Raw genomic sequence first — 12,043 nt, forward strand, 5'->3', positions numbered from 1 at the left:
TTAAAGAAGGTGATCACTCACTGAAGGACCTATTGCTTTTAAGTGCTGAATTCAGGGCTTGGGCCTTGGTAGCCTGAATTTGGAGGATACACTTAGTAGACACTGTATTCTCCCTCCGTTTATACACAAAGCCCCCTACACACAGGAGGCACTCATTTTCATACACAAACCACCATACATACATGTACCCACTTGCACACAGGCACATGGGAACATATACATATGTAGTGACACATGTGAATATACACATATTTGCCAACACAGAGGCCCTCACACATACACAGGGACTGACATTCATGGATGCACAGATGCTAGCATGCTCACTAATCTATGCATGGTCATTTAGATGCAGACACATACACCTTAGTACAGAAAAAATAACATTCTTTGCTACACATACACACGTACATACGCTCATAGATACATAAACATATGCATGCATACCTACAAGACACAGGACCTGGATCCCACTCCCCAAGGCTAGGACTCTGGCCATATCTCATTTCCCTTTAGCTTTCCTCTCCTCCTTCTCCTAGTTCTGCCAAGCTGGAACTGGGACAAAAAGTACAAACCAGGGAGCACAGTGAAAACATACTCTGGACCCATCGTCTGAGAGTTCTGGACTAGAAGGATGACAGAGACACTGAGAAAGGACCTGACCCACATTCAGGGAAACTGGCATCTCTACTCTGGGGGAGCACCTAGAAGCAGCAGGTGGAAGATACAAGGAGGCTAGGGCAGCCCTGCTCTCCAGCAGCTTAAGGTCTGCTGGAGAAATACAAATTCTAGGCAGCCAAAGCTAAACAGTGTGAGATCAAGACAGACATTGCTACAAGATGTGGAAAAGGGAGAACTCCACTCTTCCTCTGGAGAAGAGGGAAGGATCTGTCCCACGGAGTTTAGTCCCTTCACTTTCCAGATAGAAACTTAGATCCAAAAAAGAGAAGTGGGATGTTCATTCTTAATCCTATAAAGGATCCTACAGGATGTGCTATCACCAGCTGGGCATCAGAATATGGGGAGAAAGGGTACCTCTGAAAGCTGGTCATTTAAAGGAGATTTGGAATGGGGGCCCCAGAGGATTAGTTCCACCCAACCTAAGTCATTTCATAATCTCTCCTTACCCTTTCTTCTTCTTCAAAACTCTTCCTCCTATAAAAGACTAGAAATCACCCCTTTGCTTTCCTTCCTAATCCCAGTAGATTCTCCTTTCTAGAACTTTACTAAATCCATCCAACCAGTATACCCTGATCATCTCTAAACTAATGTCTTCTCTTACCTGATACAATAGCTTCCCAGATGGGTGTTCTCCAGTCTCATCCCTCCCAATCCATTCTCTACCCAGAAACTAGCAAGCATTTGCAGCAAGCTCACTTCTCTGTTTTTTTTTTTTTAAGATTTTGTTTTTTTTATTTGACAGAGATCACAAGTAGGCAGAGAGGCAGGCAGAGAGAGGAAGGGAAGCAGGCTCCCTGCTGAGCACAGAGTCCGATGTGGGACTGGATCCCAGGACCATGGGATCATGACCTGAGCCGAAGGCAGAGGCTTTAACCCACTGAGCCACCCAGGTGCCCCTCACTTCTCTCTTTATATCCCTCCAGCAGTTTTTAACCTTCTATCCGTTGAGGCTGGCCAGCTAGAGGGCTGACAAAATCCTCCATAGTCTGAGCCAAGCCTGTTCTCTTCAGCTTCAGATCTTACACTTACTTATCCCTTTCATACGTCATGTTTCAGCCACCCTGAATTTCCACAGTTCCCTGACTGGTCCTATTTCACACTGCTCTGCCTTCACATGTGCTATTCTTGCTGTGTGGAAGGCCCTTTCCCCGAGGGATGACATCCCTAACCAGTTCTAGGGTCATTTCTCCTGTCACACTATCCTAACTCTCCTGCCTGGCCTAGATTTGATCCCACTCCTCTTTGTAACCACCTTCTCTACAGAATCTTATTATCACATGCACTATCTGCATCTGAGATGATTTATTTTTACATCTGCTGTCCACCCTCCACCCCAGACTGTTAGTTCCTTGAGGACAGGGGCTTTGCAATATTCGAACATTACCGGCTAACTACATGAAGACACAGCCTCACCCTTTCTTCTTTATTCCTTTACTTCCAGCATAATCACACTGTCAGGAAAGAAGGGAACCACTTAATTTCAGAAATAAAGGAGACTTTCCCACTTGGATAATCACAACGAAAGGACCAAGTCGGAATCTGAGACAAGATTTCTGGGCTCTCTCCAAGACTTTCAGCCCATTCCATTGTCAGCTGATCTTACAAAGGGCTGTTTTCCTTTCCCCTTTAATTCCCATCTTCCTTGGCCTCAGGGGAGTATTGACTGAAAGTTTGGGTGCTTTTTCTTCTTTTTTTCATTAAGAAGGGCTGTAATGGAGCTGACAGAGTGGTTACTGGTGGGGAGTAAAGTGAGAGAACTCAAGAGTAATCACTACTTAACAGCAGGGGAAAAAAAACAAAAAAGCAGTAAAAAACCTGTAAAGAGCTTGGGAGGCTGTTGACTTTAAAAGTAAAACAGCTATTCATTTACCAACAAAATGGGCTTATTGACGAAGAGCAGAGGAATTATAATTGGGGACATGGCCTAGTGATGGCAAACCATAGGCACTGCAAAGGAGAGGAAATAAGAAAAGGAGGAAGATCATAGGGGCTGCTTTGAAAGGAAGTCCATCGGAGGAAAGTGAGAATTCAGGGTGGTGCTGGTTTCTCATTGGCTGAGTTGTGTTATATTTTTCTTATTGGCTGAGCTTGTTCTTGGGCAGGGAGACATTCTTCCCTCCTCCTGATGGAGTAGTAAGTATAGGCTTTTCCTTATACTCTAGGAATGCAAGATATATAGCTCTTCCTGTTAAGGTTGTAATTGAGGACAGTGGTAGAGCATTAGAGCTCCCCCTTCTGGTCTCTTGGTTCCATTTAAAATGAGGTCTCGTCTCAATTTCACAAGACTAACTTCTGAATTTAATGCATATCACAGCTGCAGAGGAGGGAACCTAACTCCCCTCTGTACTTCTAGATTCTTGGCTAAGACAATTCCCCTCAATTAAAAAAAAAATTAACAAGAGAAAAGCAAACAGAAGTTTAATAACATGTATACTTCCTATATACATGGGAGATACCCAAGAAAATTGAGTAATTCTCTGGTATGGCTCAAACCATCAGATTAAAAAAAATGTATTTATTTGAAAGAGAGAGAGAGAGAGAGAGCAGGCAGATGTGAGTGGGCACATGAGTGGGGGAGAGGCCAGGTTTGAAAGGGGGAGAGAGAGAGAGAAACAGATTTCCTGCTGAGCACAGACAGAGCCCAATGCAGGGCCCTGAGATCATGACCTAAGCTGAAATCACAAGTGGATGCACTACGGACTGAGCCACCCAGGCGCCCGGAAACCATCACTTTAAATATCATCTCCAGCTAAAGACAAAAGAGTATGTTAAGGGTGGGTAGTTAGTTATGGGAAGTTACCAAGAAGGGCAGTAAACAAGGGTAAGGTTGTTATGCAGATTTAACTCTGTCTTCTAGACTGATAAGAGTTTCTGGAGATTTACAACCATCCTCCTCTTTTTGACACAGAGAGGAAGACACCCATTCAAATGGAGATTTCCCTCATAAGTGTTAATATCTTACAAAAAAAAGGTAATTTCTACTCAGTTTTTAGAGTTGCTTCTGTGTCTGCTTTTTTTGACTTTAGAAAAAGTAACTAGCTCAAAATAATCCTTATGCCAAAGAGGCATATTTTGGGGCAGCAAATTCTGTTCCCCTTCACAGTCAATCACTAATAAAACCTTAGAAAGTCACAGAGAGGGACTTTCAAGCATAGAAAGCATTTGTTGTGGATTCCATCTTCAGATACCAGACGCTGGGAACCCCTGTCTGAGGAAGGAATTAGTTTTATTTCATAGAATACTTTATGTGGTGATTTGGGTTTGTAGGGAAAAGGAGGGGTCTGGTTGTACACATTTCATTTCAATGCCTAAGCCTGGTTCCAAATTTATTGAGAAGAGCTACAGTTTTAAAGGGCAGAACCCTTTAGCTCTGGGTCCCAAAGTACCCATGCAAACACTCCCATTCCTTATATTTCACGATAGGAATAGTAGGTTGCTAGAGAAATAAAGGGGATAAAGGATGCGAAGTCCCTTTGCAATGCATGAAGCATCATACAGATGATAACTGCATCATTACCATCATTATCATCATCACCTACTGTTTTTCCCACTGTAATATATTAAGCTGCTTCTCACATCTCTTTATTTGCCGCCCCCCCCCTTTTTTTTAAGGAGAGGGGAAGGGGAGGGACAGAGAGAGAGAGAATCTTAAGCGGGGCTTTATCTCACCACCCTGAGATCTGACCTGAGCCAAAATCAAGAGTCGGATGCTTAGCCGACTGAGCCACCCAGTTGTCCCTCTTTATTTGCCTCTTAGCTCCTAGATGTGACCAAGAGGAGACCGACCATTTTTTAGAATCTTTGTGTTTGTCAGAACAGAACTCTGGGGAGCATGTGGAAGGGACCATCCCCTCCCTCAGCACATGGAATAATACTTTATGAGCACTTAATATGTATAAGCCAGTACACCAAACACTTTACATGTGTTTCCTAACTTGATCCCCACAATAAGCCTTTGAGATAGTGATGTTCCCATCTCACAGAGGAAAAAAACGAGGCATAAAGGGGTTTAAGACCCCTCTTCAACATCATTCACTCAGTGCATATAGGTGAGTCAGCACTTCCAGTTTCACATTTTACAGATGAAGGTGTGATTAAGGAACATTACATAACTTGCTCAAGGTTGCACAGTGAGGAGGTGACAGACTTCATGATTGGAACTCAGATTTGCTTAAATTTAAAACATGTGCTGCTTCTTCAACGCCACACAACCTCCCTGCAGGACCTGTGATGCTCTGCAATGACAACTAAAAACCTACTTCAGAATCATAGCAAGACCTATGCATGTGCATTCATGTGTGTGTGTGTGTGTGTGTGTGCATGGAGTCTGTGTATGTGAGTGTACATGTGTGTGCCAATAACTGTGGCTAGGCTAAATCATCCAAAAAACAAAAAACAAAAAAAACAAAACGCCACTCTTCCTGAGACATCCTGAAGCTCCTTTCACCCTCAACAGGAACTCAGAAGAGTCACAGAACCTAGGAGACGCAGAGGAGATTTACAGATGATCTAATCCTATCCCCTTTGTGATCAGAGTGCCCTGAACCAGGAATCAAGACATTCATATTTCAGGCTGACTTCTGATGTGTGAGTTTAAGAATGCCACTTAACTTCCCTCAGGCCATCTGTAAATTAAGATAATAACATCCCCTCCACTAACTTAATGATCTATGACTCTGTCATTGACAGGCTGTGGCTGTCAAACCTTCTGGTCCCAGCATGGCCCTCTTTTGTCCAGCCTGAGGCTGTCTCAAGGCAGATTCCCATTGATAAACTTAGCCTTAAAACCCTCAGACTGTTCAGAAGCCAGGAGAGAGCCTCTCTGGTTCTGAAAAGCCAGGAAGGAAGGCAGCTCCAACCTCAAGAGATGGCTCAGGAGCAAACGCTCCCTCCCTTGTTCCTTCAAGCACTTTCTGAAGAGCCTGATGTGCCAGACCTTTTGTCGGTCTTTTTTTTTTTTTGCTCTTTGGTAACTCAGTGGAACTGGTTACCGTGTCAAGTGTTCCCCTCTGGTTGCAATTTCTCAGGTGGAAAAGCAGCACTTAGAGCATTGTCCTCAAAATATTCGTGGCTAAGTTGCTTCTGCTGATGGTGACAGTCATGTGACTGATGAAAAAGGTGATGTCACTTTGCAGCCACAGTGTTTTTGCTATATCTGACTGGTGCATAATACACACATCATGCACATATCCCATGTACACAGCTTGATGGATTTTAACGAAATGCAACCAGTAGCCACTTTTACAAATAGAACAGTACCCACTCCCCAAGAAGACCCCTTCCTGCCCCTGCAGTTACAACCCCTCTCAAGGCAACCATTATCCAAGCTACTAGCACCACGGAGTAATTTTGTCTTTTTTTGAATTTTATATAAGACGGCTCATATAATATCTATCTTTTGAGCCTGACTTTAAAATTTTATTTTTTAATTCAATTAACATATAATGTATTATTAGCTTTAGAGGTAGAGGTCAATGATTCATCAGTCGAGCCTGACTTCTTGTGTTCAATATTATCTTTGTGAACTTGACCCATGTTGCTGTATTTAATTACAGTTTGATGATTCTACCGGCTGACATCAGTCTATCGAAGAATATGACCTAATTTATTGATCCTTTCTATTGTTGATGGGCATATGGGTTGTTCCCAATATTCAGCTATTGTGAGGCATGCTGCTTACTTGTATCTGCCTTTCAGTGAGCACAGTTCCCCACTTCTGGTGAAGTGTGGTATTCAGCTTTAGTAGATACTGTCAGGCATTTTTCCAAAGTGGCTGTACTTCGGCCAGACATGTTTTTAACATTCCAAGACACTTTAGCCTCCAGTATCTAGTCTCTATTGACTCAACTTCTTTTGCCTCTTTGAATACTCCTTCAGGGACTTCGCACATGCAAAGTCTCAGGCTGTCATAATCTCTGCCCAGCTGAGGGCACGCACTCCTCTTCTGGTCCTCAAGGCAGATACTGGCTTCTTTCAAGCAGGACCTGTACCTTTTATACTAGCACTTTACATGCAACATCTAGCCCGTGCCTTGTAAATGGTTAGCGCTAAACAAATGTTAGCTAACGTTGCTGTTGCAATAGAGTTTTTGTTTCTCTTTCCAAAATTTTGTGATTGTGGGAAGTCAGATTTCTTGACTCTTATCCTAATGTGTTGATCCCTATGTGCCCCCCAAAGCTTCTAAATTCCCCACAGTTGAGAAGTATTTAGCAGGCCTGACTTCCCCAGGCTCCCAATAGTGAGCACCAGTCTTTCTGAGGTTGTACCGCCCCTCTTCTCTACTAAATGACCAACAGAGGGCACTGTGGGAACGTGTCTGCAGAAGGAAGGAGGTGTTGGTCAGAATTAGAAAGAGCCAGAAGGGAACTTCATTTTGAAGACCTAAACCTTCATTTTACAGATGAGCAAACAGATGCTTAGGCAGAAGACGTGACTTGCCCAAGGTTACCCAGCTACAGTGTGGCAGCCAGAGATGACTCTTAGCCCCTTGGCATGCTCCATTCTGCAGGGGAGTAGCCAAGCACTGAATGAGACAGCTGTCTGCGGGTGCTGTAGCCTTGAGCCTGCCAAGGTTTATTTGCCAAGCCCCTCACTTCCTCAAATTATCTTCCTCGCTCCCATTCCATGAGAGAAAGGATCTAGATTTTGGAGGTGGGACAAAGCATGCTGTTCCTTTGATTCCACAATGACCTTTAAGAGAGCATTTTACTTTTCTTAATAATAGCTACCAATTATTAGGTGCTGTGTGCATTGCATACATGACAAGATTTAATCCTCAAGCCAGGATGGTGTGAGGATTCAATGCTTCCCTGTCTTCTATGAGTCCTTTCTTGATCACTCCATTGATAGAGACCTCTCCCCACCCATTTCCTCTCTATGGTATCACCCACTTTATTTAAAAGCTCTTTACAAATATATTTACAATAACTCTGCTTATTTAGTTGTCTACTTACTTAATTGTCTGCTTCAACTCCTCCACTCCTCCCAGGAGACCAGGAACTCAGTGAAGGAAGGCTTCTAGAGCTTGAGAGGTCTGGGTTCAAGTCCCAGCCGGTCTACTCACTTACATTAGTCACAAACTCTGTTTCTCCCTTTGCAAAATAGGGAATCCTGCATGTACTTTATAAGCATAGAGAGGGCCCTGCCAGTCATCTCCTCTTCAACACCCTATATTTGGTCATCCATCCTATATTTGATTACCCTAGATGATGAAAGACTCATTACTGAGCAGCACAGAGAAGGCAGCACACCTGAGCAGTCCAAGCTTGGTCAATAAGTTATATACCTTTCGGAAAATCCAAGCTTTTCTGAGCCTCAATTTCTTGTTCTGTACAGTGGAGATGGTTATGAAAATACCCATCTCACAGGGTTCCTATTGTTAACCTTAAAAATAAGTTATTTTACCAGCAAAAATGGGCTTACTTGGGAATAGCAGAAAAGTTCAATTTTGGACATGGAAACTATAGCCAAACCGTAAGTCCAACAAAGGAGAGGAAACATTATTTTATGGAGCATTATTTTATTTTCTCCAAGGAAAATACCTTGGAGAAAAGCAGGAATTTAAGGTGATGATGGTTTCTCAGTGGCTGAGCTACAGGGACAGTCAATTTCTGGCAGGAGACGTAGTTCTTCTCTTGCTGGGGCTTGCAACGGATGATTCTTTCCTATTGAGAATTGTTCTGTTGGAGTCTAACTGACATTGACTGGTATGGCTCCCTCTTCTAGCTTCCCACTCCACTTTAGTGAGGTTTCCCCCTATTAATTTTCACACTATGAAGATGAAATGAAATTGCAAATGATTAAAGGGGCTCACATATGGTAGGTGCTTACTAAATGTTAGTTTCCTCACTTATTCCTTAGAAAGGGAAAATGACTCTAAAAAGCACATTTTTTTTTCACACTTATTGAAACCTGAGGTAGTTATTGGTTTTATAACTGATGGCATGTCATAGCTTTCTTTTATTCTTGGTGATACATAAAAAAAAAAAAAAAATGGTCTATTTTATAACCAAAGTCATCTCAGTGTCAAAAAGATGTGACAGTAGGTGCCAGGGACAATATTCAAACTCAGGTTTGCCTGACTCTCAAAGGCCATTTCATACAACTCATTTCTGGGGAGAAGAGTCAGGCCATGGTGGGGAGCAGCTGAAAAGGGAACACAGTGGAAGACAGGGAATATGTTCGAACTAAGACTTGTCTAAACACAGCTGCCCTCACTGCTTAGCTGGTAACTGAATTGGGAAATGTTTTACCATGCAGGTCTGTCTGCATAAGAATCTCATAACCACTGGTGGATTGGCTCCTCTACAACCCCAGCCCCAACCCAGCCAAGCCAAGCCAAGCAAAAACTTAAAAACTTCTAGGGGTTATAATAATATGCTATGTTTATGTGCCTGGGGCAAGGACGAGAATCTGGGACTTAATTAAATAAAGATGTTCATCATCTGCTGCTGTCAATGGATAAGTCTGCAGATTGTACATGTGGCCATTTGAAAGGACACAGCATTTATTGAGTTTCTACTAAGTTCAAGGCACTGGGCTAGGAGTTCTAACAAAGGCAAACAAATTAGCTCCTCATCCCAACCTTATGAGGTAGTTATTATTACCAGTGGAGCTCATTTACAGACAAGGGAAATACAGACAAGTTCAAGAAACGTGTCCAAGATCACATAGCTAGAAAGAAGTAGAGCAGGGATTGGAACCCAGGGTTACCTAGAGCCTGGAACATCAAGGAAATTGGCTAAAATTATTAACTATAAACCTTGAACTGGCTATCATCCCTCTTCTTGGCTCCCAGTAATCTCCAAATTCTGATATTATTCTTTCTACAACATATACCTTGTATTTATTTTTTTTAAAGATTTTATTTATTTATTTGTCAGAGAGACAGAGAAAACACAAGCAGGGAGAGCAGTAGGCAGAGGGAGAGGGAGAAGCAGACTTCCTGCTGAGCAGGGAGCCCAATGCAGGGCTTGATCCCAAGAATCTGGGATCATGACCTGAGCTAAAGGCAGATGTTTTACTGACTAAGCCACCCAGGTGCCCCTATGCTTTGTATTTAAAAAACAAACAAACAAACAAATCACTTGACAAAGGGATGTGAACCCCAATATACAAGCATTAATTCACTTCAGGCTTTTCTAAGAATAGGCCACTTTGTTGGGTAGACTTTGTAGCAGAATGTACCAGCTGGACCTGCTTGGCCCAAGATCGAGGATGACAACCCTTCATTTGTTAGAAGAGCCTGATAAAATGCTCTGAGGTCCGGGACTGATGGTCAAAAGAGAACACACTGGCACTGTCCCACCTATGGAGTCATGACTTTGAGCACATGGTTTTCTAGACCCAAATGGAACATAACTGAAAGCAGAGGAAACTGAAGATTTGTCTCAAAAGTTCACACTCAACCACTGTTGTATGCCTTTCTGACCCTCATGGCTTCTATCCCTTCAAGTTTCTCTGCTCCACTATGTGCCAGTTACTGAACTTGGGCCTCAACTACTTTATTCCAGGCCTTCTCAAGCTCAGTGCTATTTACCACTTTAAAGTTAAACCAACTGGGCTCAAAGAGGTTAAATTACCTACACAGAGCTGAGCAGCTCGAAACAAGTATGACTCCCGAACTCAAGCTTTTTCCACGGCCGTATACTTTCTACCTACTGCAGCAAGGGGCAGGCAAAGGGACAGTCTCGGGAATGAGTGACAACATACCAGGAACAGAAAGTAAGTCATTAGGGCAAACATTCCAAGGAGCTTTGGTTTAATGGGAGAAAAATACAGATTTCTAGCCGACCCAATAAAACACCTCATACCAGCACATTCCAAAGTTATACCTGGGAGGCAATTCCCAGGTCCCGGTCTCTTGGAAGCCAGGGAGCACATGGTCTCACCCTGAAATCTGTCTACAGAGCTGAATGAAAGAACTAAGGGCAGATCTTATTAACAAACATGTACAGTGTCTTTGTGTTGTAGGGACTGATCTAAGTACTATAGCAATATTAAGTCCTTGAACCCTGACAAGGGAGATACAATCACATTCTCCCATAAGATGAGAAACTAAGTCACACAGACATTAAGTGACTTGCCAGGTCACATGGCTAGCAGACAACAGCGGCAGGATTTGAAACCAGGCAGTGGGGTTACAGACCATGCATCCTTGACCATTATACTATACCGCCTATCTGAACCCATCTGTTTTTGACCCCATGGTTTTCCTGCTCCCAGAGCCTTAGAATCCTAGTTTGAAGGGTTTGTGTGATGCCTAAAGCAGAGATAGCCAGTCCTGCTCTCACTGGCAGCCAATGGAGTCCAGCCAATAAATCACCAATGGGCTATCAACAAGGAGACCTCAAACTCCTGCATAAAAACTACAGGATAAATTCATAGGAAAGCTCCATTTGTTCTGGATGTGTCTACTTCCTAGTATCCCCTGGGATTTTTGTCTATTCCCAAGCTAAATTCCAAGGCTGTCAACTTCCCCTTGTCTTGCTATTGCCCTCAAATGTGTTTATTTCACTGTAGCCCAGAAAAGTCCTCACCCTTGGCAACCAGAGCTGTGAATCACACTGTGGCTTTTCACCTTCCACTGGCACTAGGCAAACAGATCACCACTGATAACAGTCTCTTTCCACACCTCTTGGAACTCTCTGCTATTATGGCCTGTGCTGAACTGTGATGATTTGTTTGTGCGTCTCTACCCTTCTAACTTGTGAACTCCTAGAGGGAATAAACCATCTTATTTACCCAATACATCTAGTGTAGAAACTGGTACTTCAAGACATTCCTTGAATGGATAGGTGGGTGGGCAGGTGGATGGATGGATGGACGGACAGACCAATGGGTGGACGGATGGGCGGACAGGTAAGTGGACTGATGCATGGATGGATGAGTTGGTGGCTACGTAAATATATCAGATAACTCTCAGTGAGACCAGTTTACCAATTACCACCCCCATCCCAGCCCCGCTTGGCTCCTATTCAGACAGATGCAATAGGCTTCTAAAGGGCCCTTCACTTCCACTCTGCCCCCCGCCCAAATCTTTTATTCATACAACATCTAGAGGTTCTTTAATGATGCAGATTTGATTCTATCAGCCTTGTCCCACCTCTGCCTAACACACACCAATAACATCCCACTGTCCTCAGAATAAAATCCAAATTCCTTCCCAGAGCCTACATGGGGCTGCAACGGTGGTATCTACTGACCACTCCATCCTCATTCCACATCAGCCTCTTCCTCACTGATGACATTTGGACACCCTGGCTATCTTTCATTTCCTAGAATGAGCCCAGTTCTTTCCTGCCCTAGGGCCTGTGTCTGAACTTGCTGTTCTCTGTGTCTGGAATGCACTTCCTCTGTCTTTTTG

This window comes from Enhydra lutris, unplaced genomic scaffold (assembly GCF_002288905.1).
Source record: "Enhydra lutris kenyoni isolate GAN:26980312 unplaced genomic scaffold, ASM228890v2 scaffoldscaffold45, whole genome shotgun sequence".
NCBI lineage: Eukaryota > Metazoa > Chordata > Mammalia > Carnivora > Mustelidae > Enhydra > Enhydra lutris.